General features: G+C 41.4%; 1 long non-coding RNA gene across 1 annotated transcript; it reads left to right on the forward strand.

The window, feature by feature from the left end:
* The first annotated feature begins 5,727 nt into the window (after positions 1-5,727).
* On the forward strand, positions 5,728-7,395 carry LOC142180223 (uncharacterized). Its single transcript, XR_012708388.1, has 2 exons — positions 5,728-6,528; positions 6,871-7,395. It is a non-coding gene; the product is annotated as an uncharacterized LOC142180223 (long non-coding RNA).
* Positions 7,396-19,172: the final 11,777 nt, after the last annotated feature.

Raw genomic sequence — 19,172 nt, forward strand, 5'->3', positions numbered from 1 at the left:
AAATTTCCAACCGATCCCATTATCCGAAATCCAATCCGTTAATCTTCTGAAATCCACCCAAGTCCCTCGAGACCTTAACCAAATATACCAACATATCCCAAAATACAATACAAACTTAGTCGAGGCCTCAAATTACGTCACAAAATGTCAAAATTTTGAATCGCGCCTCGTATCGAATTATGAGCTTTCAAATCTTCCAACTTCTATAATTTGTGCCGAAACATATCAAATCAATCCGGAATGACTTCAAATTTTGCACACGAGTCATAAATGTCATAATGGATTTGTTCCAATTTCCGGAATTGAAATCCGACCTCGTTATCAACCAATCGACTTATGGTCGAATTTATGTATATTTCAAGAACTTCATTTTCTAACTTTTCGCCGAAATGTGTCGTATTATCCTACGGGCTTCCAAATCCAAATCCAGACATACACCTAAGTCCAAAATCACCATATGAAGCTATTGACACATCAAATTTCCATTCCGGAGTCATTTGCTCAAAAGTCAAACTCCGGTCAACTCTTTTCATTTAAGCTTCAAAATCAGAATTGTTCTTTCAATTTAATTCTAAATCTTCTGAAAACTAAACTCGACCACACACGCAGGTCATAATACATTTTACGAAGTTTCTCGAGACCTTAAGTCGCTGAACGGAACGTTAATTCTCCAAATGATAAGTTAGGTCGTTACAGAAAGCTAGGTCCAACGTGGGAAGGTCCCTACCGATTTTCAGCTGTCACTGGGAAAGGTTCATACGAGTTGGAGAACCGGAATAGGGATAAGTTGCCTAGAAACTGGAACATGGCACACCTCAAAAGGTATTATTGCTGATAAACAACACTCAAACTGAAAGTATGTGTTGCACTCTTTTTTCCCTTCGTTCAGTTTTTGTCCCAATTGGGTTTTTCTGGCAAGGTTTTTAACGAGGCAGCGAAAGAAAGCATACTACGAAGACAAAAGCAATAAGACCTTTGATTGCAAGGCAAACAAACAAGCTCCCACCCGGGGGCAATTAGGTAATCTTTGGTTCGATTGTAAATTTCCACCGGGAAGTTGAGTTTGCTACCAAACAGAGGTTACCCAACCGTTCACGGGCACAAACCGCTAGAGGACTATTAGGTATTCTTTCGCTCGATAGCATGGATTCCTAAGGGTAAATAAGATATGTTGCCGAGTGAAGGATTACCTAGCAATTCATTGGTGGGACCTTTGAAGATACAAGACTTCTAGTGTTCCAATTCACATTCTTTACATTCAAACACTGGGGGAATGATATGAAGATACGGCAACAATGACTACCACGTCAACCGGGAATGAAAATCTGGAAAGAAAATGCATCATCAGGACCTGGGAGTGCGCAACCAGCCCCGTAGAAACAAGTTGTATAAGATAGCCACATGTAATGGCAATTTCTTTTCAGTATAGCAAAATGCTTATGTAATTTCTGAAAATAGAAGGAGTAAAATGAAATTCTTTTGCTTTTATCTTGTTTCTTGTCTGAGCGATGAGCTGATTTTGTCATTTAAAAGTTAAACAAGTACTTCAAATGTTAGTGTCGTAATGAACAAGAGACGTCCTCTTCAAGAGCACCGTAAACATAAGAGAGCCCTCTCTCATAAAAACCCTCACGTTAAAGGGTTGGTTCCGGATGAATCAGTGTGCGGAATCCAAAATACCATCGGGGAAAAATAAATACACCTGAAGTCGCATATGAAAAGGACGCAAAAAGCAAACTTGCGCAAATATTCATAGAAACCCTCACGTAAAAGGGAAACTTGCAAAATTATTTATAAAAATCCTCACGTAAAAGGGAAACTTGCACAAAAATTCACAAAAACCCTCACGTAAAAGGGATAATACTCGGAACCAAAATACTTCGAAGAAAAGGCATCCAAGACTACACATAGTAAAGCGTGAATTGAACAACATGTGCGGAATACTTGAGCAAATGCAAAAGTTAAAAGCTTGCATGGATATTCAAACGAAAGTAAGACTCAAACAATATTTGAACAAAAAGTATGTCTTTATTCACAAGAACGGGCAAAAACATTACAAGTACAGAATGAGAAAAGAAAGGAAAACTAAACTGTAGCACCTCTGGGACCAGGAGGAAGGGAAGTATCTGCATTGCCGGAAAGAGTAGTTGGTTCCGCGGATGGATCAGCGCTTTCCCCAGTTTGGCCTTCGGCCTCATCGCCTTCCGATTCTTCTTCCATTTTCGAAAACTCGGAACTGGAATCAGAAGAACCTAGAGCATCAGACTGTGTCGGGAGTCCATTTTTTGCAACCAACTCAAGCTCTATTGCTCACTTTGCTGCAGACGAGCCTCCAAGATAGCGGCCTCAGCAGCTCTGGTTTCCAGTTCCGAGAGGCGGAGAACAGTCTGGTCCCGTTCTGCCAAAAAATGCTCCCGTTCAGAAGTAAGTTCTTCCTTCTCATGAATCAACCTTTGAAGGCCCTCAGAAGAAAGAAAGTTGGCCTACAAAACAAGAAGTAAAACTTAGAATACATTCATACTAAAGTAGAAGAAGTGACGGAAGAGGAAAAGAACGTACCGTTGTGGCATTGTGCATGGCATTGTTCAACAAGCACTCTCCCGAGAGTGCCTGAATCTTTTCCTAGTCCTTTTCTGAAGCCAAAGGCTTCAGATAATTAGCAAGCTCCACCGGCTGGGACAACAAGTTGTACCCGGTAGAGACCGAAAGAGTAACGTTCCTCCTCCTTTGTGGATTTTCAGAAGGGGCGGCATAATTTTGCCCCAAATTCCCATGAATGGGGGACTGTGGAAGAGGAACACCTTCTTCATGGTCAGGTGCAGCAGATGGAGATGGTGTAGTAATTGCTAGTGGAAGAGTAAACGAAGATAGAAATAATGTAGCAGTTGCTGATATTGGTGAAGGTGGAGATGAAGCTGATGGAGTTGAAGAGTAAGAAGCAGCTACATCCAATGCAAGTGCTGGTTGTTTGATGCTCGCCAACCAAAGACGGCAGGGACCCGGTGCTCATCCTCGCATCACCGGTTACAACAATAGGGGCCCGGAAGCGGGAGTTGGCATATTCTACTAAATCAGATTCTCCCCAAAGTGCTGAGACGTCGTCTTCAGTTGGTGCAACTATCTCAACAGGTTGAGCATCATGTTGAGATGATGAGGATCGTCGCCTTCTGTGTAAAGAAGCTCCCTCATCAACAACTTCTTCTTTATTATCAATCATCACGGTGTCTATGACCGGCCCAAAAGGAGGACCTGTCATCATCGCCACCGGAGATGACTCGTGGGCAGCAATCTTTGACGTTTTATTCTTTTCCCCGGCCGCGGAAGAATGTCTTCTCTTTATTTGTTTATCCTCCGGCCAGGGACTTCGTAAAGAGATATTTGCACCCGTAACAGGCCCAGAGATACCTGTTCGAGTAAGTGCTTCCTGAAGCAGCCTCGCGCATTAACATGATCAGCCAGTACGTCCTCCTCGAGGACAGCAACAGAGCCCACAGGTAGACCTAATTCCATGAACAAAGTCAGAAGGGTTCAACCAAGTTCTCCATATACAAAAATGTAAGCAAGGTAAATTAGAGTTACCCTGATTTTATAGCCTTCCACCCGTACTTAAGGGCTAGTTCTTTCCACGAATGAGTTTTGGACGTTGTGACATCAAAAATCTTCTAAACCCACCGGTTCAAATCTTCCACCACCGGTGGGAGCCATCGAGTTGCTGAAACATACGGAGGGTGAAGATATGATATGTCCATATAAGAATATATAGTAAGAGGAATATTATACAAAGAACTTACGAGTGCGGTTCCATGCAACCGAAAAGGATGAAGCCATTGTCGGAATGATGTCATTGGTGGCAACTGCAACGAATCGTTCCATCCACCCACAGTTGTTGTCATCATCCATGCTAGACAACAAAGCATGGTGGCCATGCTTGCAAAGGTTTATCATTCCCCCGCGAAAGATTTTGGGGGAATAGAGATTTATCACATGAGCTAAGGTTAGCTCCTCTCTAGTTTCTTGGCACAAGCATCGGAGGAAAGCGATCGTCCTCCACACTGAAGGACTTATCTGTGCCAAACTTACCTGGTAGCGAAGGCAAAACTCCGCAATCACGGAATCAAGCTCTCCGCTAAAAAACAATGCACCCAACGTAAAGCGATACGTGAAAAAGTATGTAAAACCTTCCTTGGGAAGGGTCACTCGCTCCGATAGATCAGGACGATAATTTCAAACTCATTGCAGCGGCAGTCCTCCTTCACATTAGGAACACTTGAAGGACAAATAGAAGAAAGGTACCTACTAACAGCCTATGTACGAGGGTTAGCAGTAGAAAATTTCTCTTCAAAATCCTTCGAAGTACTAAGCCTCCTTGGGATGATGGAATCTACGGTTGGAGGAATGGAGTCTCGATTTTGTTCTTATTCTTTGAAGAACCACCGCGTTTGGAAGAAGAAGCCATTGGAAAAGAAAAAGGTAAAGAGTTTGTGCTTGAAGAAAATTAGAAAAATGATGGAAAACAAGGATGCAAATCAGAAACTCAAGCAATTATGAAACGTAAAGGAAAATAAAGTTGCGTATAAGTGAAATTCTGGCCGCTAAATTCATGGCCATGATTATCTCGATAATTGACAAAAGTTGTGCTGAATCCTGGGATGACACGTGTTCGGGGCATTAAATGCGGAGAGACGTGCGTCTAATCAACTGTCAGAAACCTTCAGAGGGAGTTATAGTAATTTCCGCCAAAAAGGTGTTTCTACCAACTTTCCGGTAACACAAAGTTATGTCACCGGAAAGCAGGAAGACTATCTGTATAGGGTAAAATATGATATGACACGTGGCTGACTAAAAGGAGGACGCGTGGAATCCAGGATGGGATGGTTGAGGACCGAACGCAGCCACTGCGCTTGTCACCAGAATGGATAACGTTCATAAAAGTATATTAAATGCTCTGCGCCCAGTAGCATTTACTAAGTAATATTCTACAACATTAAGAGCGACGGTCCGTTACAGAGAATTTGGCATTTATACTCAATTGCATTAAAGGAGGGCATGATCCTAGGACCTTTTCCCATAGGTATAGCTATAAATAGTGAGCTCAGTTACTATTGTAAGGGACACGAAATCTCTGGCAAGAACATATACCATATTTTATACAAAGGTTTAGACAATTTCACTATTTTACTTTTTGATCTCATCATTGCTGTATTTGGAAACCGTGCTCACGGAATCACTATCTTTGCTATTTCACCTACATTCCAAGGTTAAGTATTGTGTATTTCTCCGATTATATTATTTTAGGATCAAATTAATTCACTTGTCTAGAAACCACGTATAAATTCAACTGTACCATTTTACGGGTAAACATATACGTTAGTGGTACAAAAAAAATCAATAAGTAGATATAGCAACAAATTAAAGTATAAAACACTTTCAAGAAATAAAGAAAAATTAGGTTCGCTTACGCAATTTACAAGTCAAGTTGTGTCTGTCAAACAATTTGGTTATGATTGGTAATGATTTTTAGGTTTATGTGAGAAAAGAATGGCTCATAAAATATATATATATATATATATATATATATATATATATATATATATATAGAAAAGATGAATTGACACTTTCTATGTCCAGCAATTGTATTTATCTGTTTTCTCCTCTTTTTTTGACAGTTTTTCATTTTTATTCCCTTTTCTCTATTTTTTTTCATTTATATGCTTTTAATAACAAAAATTTAATTTTTTACACACATTGCTTCTCTCAATTAATAAAAGTAACTGACGCTTTCAACCAAAAACAAAAGTAACTGACGCCTTCTATTCTTCGTTCTCTCCCTTACGGTTGTCGCATCTATTTACTGGGAAAAAACGCCTTCCTCTCATCTCATTCTTTCTTCTTCAGTCGTTGATTCTCAATTCTCTCAAATTTTCCTCCTTCTCAAATCTCACGAGATTGTCCAGTTTCTGATTTGTACCTTTTAACCATCAGAGATTATTGCTGAGATTTTGAGTTAATTAACTTGTATTATAATTTTTGAGTTTATCAATCAAAGCACTCTGTTACCAACTTACTACTGCCATCAAGAACAGGAACTGCATAAAATATGCTTTCTCTGATTATCTAGTTTTTTTTGTGGCTTCTGTATAATTTATTCATTTTGTCCATCCTTTTCTCTTTGTAAGGATCCAAAAGGGATTCCTTTGATTCCACCTCTCTCACATTATATGATTCTGAAATTCTTTTGAATAAATCATGATAATTTGACAAATCAGGAAACAGATACATGATATTACTTTCCTTTTCATAATTCCACGATTTTGATTGTCCATTATTTTGATTAGTTCTCGATGTGTTCCGTTGTTATTCAAATCTGTTGCTGGCCTTTTGAGGTTTTTGTCTCATTCTCCTGTTTCTACAATTTGGTTTTTCAGGTTGATATTACCGCCATTTGTTGATAGGGATTTTAGATGTTTCAGTTTTCATCAGTCTATAACTTGATCAAAGGGCCATCGCCAATTCGCCATGGTTTATTAGGTGATAGCATGTATTTACTGCAGCCTGCATTTCTTTGTTAGTATTAAAATATATACGCCTGCCAATCAGTCAAACTTGTGAATGGATCTCTTGATATTTACATATAGAGTTTCTTGCTTTTTAGTTATCCTAATTATGAGTTTATATATTGATTTTTAACAATATTTGTTTTTCATCTTTGGGTATATGATTGTGCATTTTTTGGATTTCCTATGGGAGCTGATAGTAGGCTATATTCATGTAATTTAGACACTACTTACATTCTAATTTAGCCGTACTTTATTGATATTTGAATGCTAAAAGATAACAAAATACTCTAATTAAGAATTTGATGCTTTGCAGGAGCTACTCCGAGCTAGGAGGGAGCTAACGAGTGTTTTGGAGTCAACATGGAACGTGAAAGGGCAATCGAAGGTTAGCCCGGTCGAAAAGGAGCGAGAAAAGCAAGCGAAACGACCCCTCCAGGTGCGCGGCCGCGGAGTGGGCCGCGAACTGGTCCGCGAATTCAAGGCAGTGAGGCAGTCCAAATCCGCGGCCGCGGACGGGCGGACGAAAGCCAAACACGCAGGGTTAATTATGTAATTTTTTAGGCGACTAACCTAAACCTATATGAAACCTAAACTCGCCCAGAAGTGAGGGAGAGCTGTTTTTAGAAGATTTTAGAGGCAAGAACGAGGGGGAGAAGACAGATAAATTCCTAAGAGTTTTCAACTTCTTCTTGATACTTCTATTTGTTGATTATGAATTATTTTAGTGATTTATTTTTCATTAGCATAAGTAGCTAAATCTGTTATCTAGGGTTGATGGAACCAATTGTTGGATGAAGTCTTGACTCTATTTTGTTATAATTGAGCCGTGTTTGTTCTATGATTGTTCAATTACATATTGTATTGTGGTTAATTGAAAGGGCCCTCGATTAATCGTGTCTATTCACCTTGTGTTGCTTGAGAAAGAACACTTGGTTAGATTGTTGTTGAACAACACCACTTAGGGGGAAGTTAAGAGATTAATTACTTGAATTTAAAAGTGGGGTTAGAAATAACGAAGCTTTGGTGGGATGATTCTGAGTTGCATAAATTGTTAAGTAGAGTAGTTCGAGAGAATGCTTCTAGTAAATTATCGTAATTGATCGAAAGGTAATTACGGTAGCCCGGAACTCATAATCCTTATAGAGTATTACGGCGAGATTATAGCTAAAGAGTTGAGAATTAATCCGGCAATTGGGAAAATCAATAGCCCTAGATCCTTTTACCCTTGAATTCAATTTTAGTCTTGATTATTGCTAATTTTATTATCATTTTTCCTTGGCTAAATAAATTCTACTGATTATTCATAAAACTATTGCATCTGGAAGTTGTCTGTGTTTATCATTAGCATTATTTAAGGTTGTAGTAAATAGGTTAGTTCCCTGTGGGATTCGACTCCGAACTTGAATCGGGTTATATTTGCAGCGACCTCTTAGTCCTTCTTAAAAGGCATAGTTGGGCGTGATCAAATTTTGGCGATGTTGCCGGGAGACTAACAATGTTATTTATTACAACTTAGAAGAATTGCTAGGATTCTTAGTATGGATCAATTTCTTATAGTGTTTAAATTTTTTTTATTAAAATTCTCACGTTTGAATTCTCCTGTGACTCGGGTGTATGCCTAGAAGCTCTTCGAGGGCTGGTGAACTTTTTTAAGGACTTTCAGACCCCGAGAAAGTATTCAGGGCATTAAATCGAGCCAACAAGAAGAACAAACAGTTACAACAAATACACACACTCGAAATTGAAATGGACAACGTGGACGATGTCAACGAAAATAATCGAATAATCGGGTTGACCCAAACAATGGAGTGGTGGTACCTCTTGTGCCAGAAGCTACTCTATATGATTGGGCACAACCAACTGCTGATAACTTAGCCACCGCCATTACTGTACCTCAGATACAAGCGGAGACATTCCAGATCACCAACAACATGCTACATCTATTGCAAAATAAGGGACTATTCTCCGGGTCATACATTGAAGACCCACAACAACATCTGAAGAACTTCCTATCAATATGTGTGACCCAAAGACAGCCGAATGTGACCCCTAAAGCCATCAAGCTATTATTGTTTCTATTCTCTGCGACTGGAGAGGCTCAAACTTGGCTGAATTCACTCCCAATAAACTCCATTGCCACTTGGGAAGAATTAGGCAAACAGTTCTTAAATAAGTTTTATCCTCCTAACAAGACTGCAAGGCAGATTGATGAGATATTGCAGTTCAGGCAAAAACCAACTGAGTCCTTGCAAGAAACCTGGGAGAGGTTCAAGGGTATTCTAGTGAAGTGTCCACACCTTGGCATTCCAGATCAAATGTTGGGACACAGATTCTATATGGGTTTAGCAGGTAGTTTGAAGGCTAATGTAGACGCTTCAGCTGGGGGTGCATTTTTGAGCAAGACATTCACAGAGTGCAAGATTCTTCTTGACAAGATGGCTCAAAATTCAGGCTGGATGGCTAGAGGTACGACACTTACACCAATAGTGAATTCTGTTGCTCTTGACCTAAACAATTCCCATGTAGAGAACATATCCACTCTCATGACTCAGATGAGCATACTGACAAAGAAAATTGATGAGATGGGTACAAAGCAAGTGCACATTGTTGATACAACGAATGGAGGATTGTGCACTCCTTGCATAAACCAGTCATATGTGTGCTCGTGGAGTGGAGAGAATGACAATCAGGGCTTCAGAGAAGTCATGAATTATGTTAATAATTTTGGAGGTCAGAGGCAAGGTGGGCAACAATGGGGACCAACACCAAACCGGCAGTACAGACCCAACCTGCCACAACACAACCCCAATTCTGGAGGCGCACGACCACAAGGTCAAGTTGTGCCTTATCAAAGGCAGCAGGGCTATAATCAGCAGCACCAGCAATAGTTGGCCTACCAACCACCTCATCAACAACAGGACAACAATATGGTAGAAGTCAGGGGTATGCTGCAACAACTCATTGGAACAAATGGTAAGATGCAAGAAAAGTTAGCAGCGCATGATTCAGCAATCAAAGGCATTGAAACTCAACTGGGACAGCTATCTATGGCCTTGAACAATTGCCCCCAAGGAACATTGCCTGCAGATACAAATATTAACCCAAAGGAACAGAACCCAAATCAGCTAATGGCAGTGAGTCTCAAGAATAGAAGAGATTTAGACAGAGAGCAAGAAGTTGCTCAATTTCGGAGAGAGACTACGCCAACTACTCCAGTTACATAATAGGCAGATGAGTCAACAGAGCTCACCAAGGTTGTAATTGAACAAGCACAGGTTGACAAGGTAAGGAGAAGGACGGTGAACAAGTCTCAGAATAGGTGGCCTTGTGCCAGAAGCTTCCAACAAAGAAAAGACATCAAGTAATGGACAGAGATTGATTCCTGCACCATTCCCTCAGAGATTGGAAAAACAAAAGAAAGATGATCAATACAGGAAATTCATGGAAATGCTGCGACAGACTCAATTGAATATTCCAATGATGGATGCTTTGAGGGAAATGCCAGGTTATGCAAAAATGATGAAGGACCTGATGTCGCGGAAATTTGACTTCCAGGACCTGTCTACTGTAACTCTGACACAGACCTGTAGCGCGGTTGTGACAAGACCTATGGCCCAAAAGGTGTCTGATCTAGGTAGCTTCACTATCCCATGCACTATTGGGATTTATGTTGTTGCTAAAGCATTGTGTTTCTTGGGAGCCAATATAAACTTGATGCCCTTGGCAATCTATACGAAACTGGGCATTGGCAGAGCTAGACCAACCTCAATGTTGCTGCAACTGGCTGATCGCACAATCAAAAGACCGAAAGGAATTCTTGATGGTGTGCTTGTGCAAGTGGGGAAATTTGTATTTCCTGCAGACTTTGTTATTCTTGATTGTCAGGTGGATGAAGAGATACCCATCATTCTGGGAAGGCCATTCTTAGCCACTGGGAGAGCATTAATTGATTGTGAGACTGGAGAGTTGAAAATGAGGTTGAACAATGAAGAAATAATATTCAACGTTCAACAATCCATGAGGAGACCCAGTGAATTTGCAAACTGCTCACTAGTGGAGTCCATAGATGTGATACTGCAAGAAGAGGATGAGACCCTTAATGTCAAGGATCCACTAGAAGCCTACTTGATAAATTTGGAAGAGATGGACGGTGAAGGGTTGGCAGAGTGGGTCATGGCTCTCGAAGGTCAAAGATTCTAGAAAAGGGAACCTCAGTTCGAGCCCCTACTCTTAGAAGAGAGAGCAACACCACCTGCAAAACCATCAATAGAGGAGCCACCACAGCTGGACCTGAAACCGCTTCCAGCCCACCTCAGGTACGCTTTCTTGGGGCCTAATTCTACTTTTCCTGTTATTATATCATCTGGTTTGCTAGCTGTGCAGGTAGAGCAACTATTGAAGGTATTGCAAGAATGTAAGACTGTCATTGGTTAGACCATGGCAGACATAAAGGGTATCAGCCCAGCCTTTTGTATGCACAAGATTCTTCTGGAAGAGGGGCACAAACCTTCCAGGGAACATCAATGACGTCTGAACCCAAATATGAAGGAAGTAGTAAAGAAGGAAGTGATCAAGTGGCTGGATGCGGGTATCATCTTCCCCATCTCTGACAGCCACTGGGTCAGTCTTGTCTAATGTGTGCCGAAAAAGGGAGGAATGACGGTCGTACAAAATGAGAATAACGAGTTGATCTCGAATCGTACAGTCACGGGGTGGTGGATTTGCATGGACTATCGGAAACTGAACATAGCCACTCGAAAGGACCATTTCCCATTGCCTTTCATTGACCAAATGTTGGATAGGTTAGCTGGGCAATCCCACTTCTGTTTCTTGGATGGATATTCGGGGTATAACCAGATCTCAATAGCCCCGAAAGACAGAGAGAAAACATCCTTCACTTGTCCATATGGCATCTTTGCCTTTCGGAGAATGCCCTTTGGACTTTGCAATGCGCCGGCTACATTCCAGCGGTGCATGTTAGCCATTTTCACTGACATGGTAGAGGATATTATGGAAGTGTTTATGGATGATTTCTCCGTGGTGGGGGATTCATTCGAAGATTGTCTTCACAATTTAAGAAGAGTGCTCAAAAAATGTGCAGAGACAAATTTGGTGCTGAATTGGGAAAAGTGCCATTTTATGGTACAAGAAGGAATAGTTTTGGGGCATCGAGTATCCAGTAAGGGAATTGAGGTCGACCATGCTAAAGTTGATGTGATTGAGAAATTGCCACCGCCCACTTCGGTCAAGGAAGTGAGAAGTTTCCTTGGGCACGCCGGGTTCTACAGGCGATTCATAAAAGACTTTTCCAAAATTGCTAACCCTTTATGTAAACTTCTTGAAAAGGATCAGCCCTTTGTGTTTTCTAATAATTGCAGGTTGGCATTTGAGGAGCTGAAGAAGAGACTGATAACTGCACTTATCATTGTTGCACCCAACTGGGAGCAACCATTCGAGCTCATGTGCGATGCCAGTGATTATGCTATAGGAGCAGTCTTGGGGCAGCAAAAAGAAAGATGATGCACCCGATTTACTATGCAAGCAGGACTCTTAGTGGTGCACAACTCAATTACACTGTAACAAAAAAGGAAATACTGGCTGTAGTGTTTCCTTCGACAAATTCAGGTCGTACTTAATTGGTTCAAAAGTTATTATTTATACTGACCATGCAGCAATTAGGTACTTGATAGCAAAGAAGGAGTCAAAGCCACGCTTGATTCGCTGGGAGAACTAAAAGAATTTGATCTGGAAATTTGTAATAGAAAGGGGACAGATAATCAAGTGGCAGACCACCTCTCAAGATTGGAAGGAGCTGAAAAGAGAATAGAGGTTGAAGACATAACAGATACATTACTGGATAAACAGTTACTTGCTGTGACAATGGAGGAGACGCCATGGTATGCTGATATTGCTAACTATTTAGCAAGCGGTATTGTACCTTATGAACTCTCCTCAATTCAAAAGAAAAAGTTCTTCCGCGACTGTCGAGCCTTTTATTGGGACGAACCTCAATTATTTAAAATATGTGTAGATAACATGATCCGGAGGTGTATCCCCGAGAAAGATCAACCTTCTATTTTGCAGGCTTGCCATGCTTCACCATATGGTGGACACTTTGGAGGAATTCGGACAGCAGCAAAAGTGTTGGAATCGGGATTGTATTGGCCTACTCTGTTCAAGGATGCCCATGCTTGGGTCAAAAGTTGCGATGAATGCCAAAGGACATGCAACATATCTCGCCGTCACGAGATGCCGATGACAACAATTCAAGAGGTGGAGGTTTTTAACATGTGGGGGATCGATTTTATGGGGCCGTTCGTCAGCTCGTATGGTAACAAATATATATTGGTAGAGGTTGACTATGTCTCTAAGTGGGTCGAAGCAGTGGCTCTACCAACCAATGATGCAAAAGGGGTAACAAGTTTCCTAAAGAAAAACATCTTCGCACGTTTTGGCAACCCGAGAGCTATAATCAGTGATGGTGGAACCCATTTTTGCAATAGAGCATTCGCACGTCTATGGGAAAAGCATGGAGTTCGCCACAAAGTAGCCACACCATACCACCCACAGACAAGCGGGCAAGTTGAATTGTCCAATAGAGAAATTAAAAGTGTCCTGACAAAGACAGTGAATGCAACAAGGACCGATTGGGCGAAGAAGCTGGATGATTCATTATGGGCATACCGCACAGCATTCAAAACTCCAATTGGTATCTCACCGTACAAGTTGGTGTTTGGAAAGGCATGCCACCTTCCGGTAGAGCTCGAACATAAAGCACTTTGGGCACTGTGGCAGCTGAATCTGGATATAGAGACCGCAGGCACCAGCAGAGTCACTGAGTTACATGAGCTCGAGGAATTCAGGTTCCATGCTTTTGAAAATGCCATATTATACAAAGAAAAGATGAAAATGATCCATGATAAGCACATCTTAGATCGGAACTTTAAGCTCGGAGATCTAGTGTTGTTATACAACTCGAGATTGAGGTTGTTTCCAGGTAAGTTGAAGTCCAGATGGTCAGGACTCTTTAGAGTGGTGCAAGTGTTCTCAAGCGGAGCTGTGGATATTGAATCCGAAGATGGGACAAACAAGTTCACGGTAAATGGGCAAAGGTTGAAACATTACCTTGGAATGGTCGAAGAGAAAGGGGATAGAGTGGTGATAACTTTGGAAGAGCCCCAGTACGCGAACGAGGAGTGATAATGAAAGCCTGCGTCATGCCGCGATGTTAAATCAGGCGCTTCCTGGGAGGCAACCCATGGTTTGTTGTAAATCGTCGTGCCGCAAAGTTAGATTAAGGCACTTTTTGGGAGGCAACCCATTATTTTTCTTACTTTGGTTGTTGTAATTGATTTTGAATGACTTTGACCGATCTACTAGTGTGCAGGGCAAAAATTATGCACATCGAAAGGATTCGGAGGTCGAAATTAACCCGAGAATAGGTAAAAATACGGCAAAGACAAAATTTGGCTGGAGACGGAGATCCGTGGCCGCGGATTGGACCGCGGATTTAGGCTTGTGTTCTGCGGACTTAGGCGCTTTTTGGGAGGCAACCCATTATTTTTCTTAATTTATTTGTTGTAATGGATTTTGAACGACTTTGACCGACCTACTAGTGTGCAGGGCAAAGATCACGCGCATCGGAAGGATTCGGGGGTCAAAATTAACCCAAGACTAGGTAAAACAATGCGACACAAAAATTGGCTGGAGACGGAGATCCGTGGCCGCGGATTGGACCGCGGATTTAGGCCTGTGTTCTGCCCCCCGTCCGCGGCTGCTGATTTTGGGACCACGGATTGGACCGCGGATTGGGTCGTGGATTTTAGGACCCCCTCTGCCCAGAATCCGCGGCCGCGGAAGCCCGGGCTTGTCCAGGTAAGTTTTTTTTATTTTAATCCCCCACCCCCTTCTTTTCCTTAACCCAAACCCTCACTTCCCCCACTTCTCTTCTTCCCTTCCTAACTCTAAGAACCCAAACCCCTCATCCCCCCCCCCCCTTCTCTTCTTCCCTCCCTAACCTCAAGAACCCAAACCCCTCACTTCCCCCCACTTCTCTTCTTCCTCCCCTAACCTCAAGAACCCAAACCCTTCCTTTCCCCCATATTTTCCTTTTAACACAAGACTCTTCTCCTTCCTTCTCTTCTCCACTCAACCTATCTCCAACCTTCATTCTTCTCAAGATCTCCAAAGTAAGTACATGATTTTATTCCTTTTTCTTAGTATTTTTTTTTAATTTTATTTTCTTTTTCTGTATAGGGTAGTAGAATCATATGTACTTTTGTTTGGGATTTGGATTGTGGTTTATATATGGTATATGGAGGCTATTTGAATTGATTGATTTGGAGGAAGCCATTGTTGGGTTTGATTGGGTCTTTGGGTGACTTGGGGGTACATATGCACACTACCTGTTTGTTGATTTGCCTTAATGAGTGTTGAAGATAAATTGTGACCAATTGTGCGAGTGAAGTCTGAGTAACCGCCATTGGGACACATATTCCTCAAGGAAGAGACGCGCTACTGGGGCCTCATCAAGTGGTCATGGAGGCTCATCTCGAGGACGGGCACAGACCAGTGCAGCTCAGTTTGATCATACCAGGTTTGTCTCCAAAGCTGCCCAAGACCATTTCAGTTTGAAGGCCACTAAAAAACCTGTACCGGAAAGGGGTATTGACAGGGCGTCCCTCCATGATGAATGCCCTAATATGTATCGGGAGTTGATCAGGAGCAGATTGGACGGCTTTTTCGAAGAGCTAGATGAGGGTAACTTGATGCTTGTTCGGGAGTTCTATGCCAACTGCCCCGAACATGAGGATAGAATATGCATTGTGCGACACACGAATGTGGATGCCTTGTTAGAAGCCATCAGGAGAGTGTATCGATTGCCTGAATTCAATGGGAAGGAAGATTTCTATGATACTTACAGGAGAGAACCCATCAAATGGAACAGGTTTTTCAGAACTATCTGTGCACCAGAAAAAGAGGTAGTGTGGGTTGTGCCAGGATCGAAGCTACACTCTTCCTCACTCACTTTTGAAGGAAAATGCTGGTTGTACATCATCAACGGTCGCTTACTGTCGTCCCACAATACCACGGAGGTAAATGGTCTGAGAGCAGCCTTGATATGGTGCTTCGTGAATGGCCATGACTTCGATGTGGCCAAGGTTCTTCAGTCTGAGATGTTCGTCCGTTCAACACAGAAGAGGTATGGGTTCTTTTTCCCCTCTCTGATCACTAGATTGTGCCGGGCAGCAATGGTCCCTGAGAACCCAAATGCGGATGGCATGGTAAAGAAAGAAGCAAAGTTCCGGGCAGACAAAGTGACCATCGGGAAAGACCCGGTGGCACTAGGAGCAACTCATAGTGATGATTCTAATGCGTCGGAAGAGGGCGACGAAGGGCAGGAGGAGGTTGAACCTGCCTCACCCCCACAGGAACAAGCTGCAGTGGTTGAAGAACCATCCCAGGTCAGATAGAGCACGCGAATGACAGCCCTACAACAAGACATGGCAGGACTGCGCACTTCCATCACAGAATTGGGGACCAGAGTTGATGCTTTGGCAACCTAAAATGCGAAGTCAGAAAGGAAAATTATGGGCTGGCTGCGTGCACTGGGGAGAGCATGTCATCTCGACCCTGGCATTGTCTCCGATCAAGACTGATCCACCAGGGAAGTTCCTTTACCTCACATTACTTTACTTTGTATGACATGGGGACATGCCATCTTTTTAAGTGTGGGGTGGGGGATACTTTGTTGTATGTAGATAGTTTCGTAGTTTATTTGTATAAATCAATTTAGACTTGGCCCAACGATAGATATCATTCGACGGGTTTCTTGAGGGACTAAAGTCGAAAGAAAAAAAGAGATTTTCTTTTGTAGTAGTGTATCAATTCCCCTTGGTTTTTCTTCAAACCACGGTTCTTTTCCAAGGGTTTTGTTTGAACCGGGTGTAGTTAGCTTTTTATTTTTTTTAGTTAGAAACTTATGGGCTATGGACAAAATTAAAATAGGAAGCCTTGTTTGATTTCGTAATGCCTTAAATATAGCGGTTACTTTAGTGTGACGTTTAGGCTCATTTGTTGACTCTTGTAAGAAGGCCTTAAAATGTATGTTCTTAATTTGGCTGAAATACCCTGATCTGAGTGTTTGATGATCTAATATGGAATGAGCCATGTGCCATGTGTGTGGAAGGCTTGTTATATTCTGTGCACGACATCTAACGCCTAGAACTTACCCCGTGTGTCTGCAAAGTAAAATGGTAGTCTTGTTTAGTCTGGAAAGTGATATAGGTATTTCTTTGTTGAACCATATATATACATACTCCACCCACCTATTTGCTATGTACCATAGTTAACCCCGTTGAGCCTGTAATCCTGTTTCCTTGGCAACCACATTACTTGCCCTATCCCTTGTTTGAATTGACCATCTTTTTGAATCCTTTACCTCTCGTAAGCACTGAAAATACTATGAATTTACAAAGGATAAAGTGTGGGGTAGTTGATGGAGCTTTTGAGTGGAACTAGGAAATAAGGACAAAGGTAAATCTTGCTGGAAAAGGTCACTTGGAAAAAAAGAAAAAAAAGAAGAAGAGAAGAACATTGTTAATGGTGTATCATGTTGATTGGTAGTAAACCTTTGGTGGCTTTTAATGTGATTGTGCTCAAAGAATAAGTGTGGGGTGGTATATGTGGTGTTAAAAAAAATGAAAATATTGGTTTAACTTAGGTGTGGACTTGATTGTAAAATAAATGTATTAAAGTGCTTAGGGAGGTATAGTCACTATTATATATCCAAATATATCCTACCCAACCTACAACCTACATTACATCCAAATAAAGTCATACTTGATCCTAGACTGAGTGAGCTCAATTAGTAGAGTCGTGCACTACGGGCAAGCCTATAGTGCGTTTTCTGTGGCACAAGAATGTCATTTCTGAGAGTGAGTGAATTTTGTTCCTTTTAAAGTTCCTCAGTGTGTGTGAATTTTACTGATTGTGAAATGAGTCTCTTTTGTTGTGAGCAGGCACTTGATTCATGAAGGAGAGGTAAGTCTGGACCTTTGATATAGAGTAAGTAAGCCAGTTAGGAACATTGCGTGGCTAGAGGGAGTTAACTCTTGAGGTGTAGATGTTGCACTAATGTACTCAATTTATGTAAAATATTCTTGGTGTGACGAGTAGGGAAGTTGCTCAGTGAAGCCTCTTAGAGTGTAATTTGATTGCTCGGGGACGAGCAATAGTTTAAGTGTGGGGTGTTGATAGTAGGCTATATTCATGCAATTTAGACACTACTTACACTCTAATTTAGTCGCACTTTATTGATATTTGAATGCTAAAAGATAACAAAATGCTATAATTAAGAATTTGATGATTTGCAGGAGCTACTCCGAGCTAGGAGGGAGCTAACGAGTGTTTTGGAATCACCATGGAATGTGAAAGGGCAATCGAAGGTTAGCCCGGTCGAAAAGGAGCGAGAAAAGCAAGCGAAATGACCCCTCCAGATGCGCGGCCGCGGAGTGGGCCGCGAACTGGTCCGCGAATTCAAGGCAGTGAGGCAGTCCAAATCCGCGGCCGGATCTGCGGTCGAATCCGCGGCCGTGGACGGGCGGACGAAAGTCAAACACGCAGGGTTAATTATGTAATTTTTTAGGCAACTAACCTAAACCTATATGAAACCTAAACTCGCCCAGAAGTGAGGGAGAGCTATTTTTAGAAGATTTTAGAGGCAAGAACGAGGGGGAGAAGATAGATAAATTCTTAAGAGTTTTCATCTTCTTCTTGATACTTCTATTTGTTGATTATGAATTTTTTTTTAGTGATTTGTTTTCCATTAGCATGAGTAGCTAAATCTATTATCTAGGGTTGATGGAACCAATTGTTGGATGAAGTCTTGACTCTATTTTGTTATAATTGAGCCGTGTTTGTTCTATGATTGTTCAATTACATATTGTATTGTGGTTAATTGAAAGGGTCCTCGATTAATCGTGTCTATTCACCTTGTGTTGCTTGAGAAAGAACACTTGGTTAGATTGTTGTTGAACAACACCACTTTGGGGTAAGTTAAGAGATTAATTACTTGAATTTAAAAGTGGGGTTAGAAATAACGAAACTTTGGTGGGATGATTCTGAGTTGCATAAATTGTTAAGTAGAGTAGTTCGAGAGAATGCTTCTAGTAAATTATCGTAATTGATCGAAATGTAATTACGGTAGCCCGGAACTCATAATCCTCATAGAGTATTACGGCGAGATTATAGCTAAAGAGTTGAGAATTAATCCGGCAATTGGGGAAATCAATAGCCCTAGATTCTTTTACCTTTGAATTCAATTTTAGTCTTGATTATTGCTAATTTTATTGTCATTTTTCCTTGGCTAAATAAATTCCACTGATTATTCATAAAACTATTGCATCTGGAAGTTGTCTGAGCTTATCATTAGCATTATTTAAGGTTGTAGTAAATAGGTTAGTTCCCTGTGGGATTCGACTCTGGACTTGAACCGGGTTATATTTGCAGCGACCGCTTAGTCCTTCTTACAAGGCATAGTTGGGCGTGATCAAATTTTGTGGTGTCACTCCAGTATTTTCTTTTTCTATTTGGTTTTATTCTTTGTATTCATTG

The sequence above is a fragment of the Nicotiana tabacum genome, chromosome 4 (assembly GCF_000715075.1).
Source record: "Nicotiana tabacum cultivar K326 chromosome 4, ASM71507v2, whole genome shotgun sequence".
Classification (NCBI taxonomy): domain Eukaryota; kingdom Viridiplantae; phylum Streptophyta; class Magnoliopsida; order Solanales; family Solanaceae; genus Nicotiana; species Nicotiana tabacum.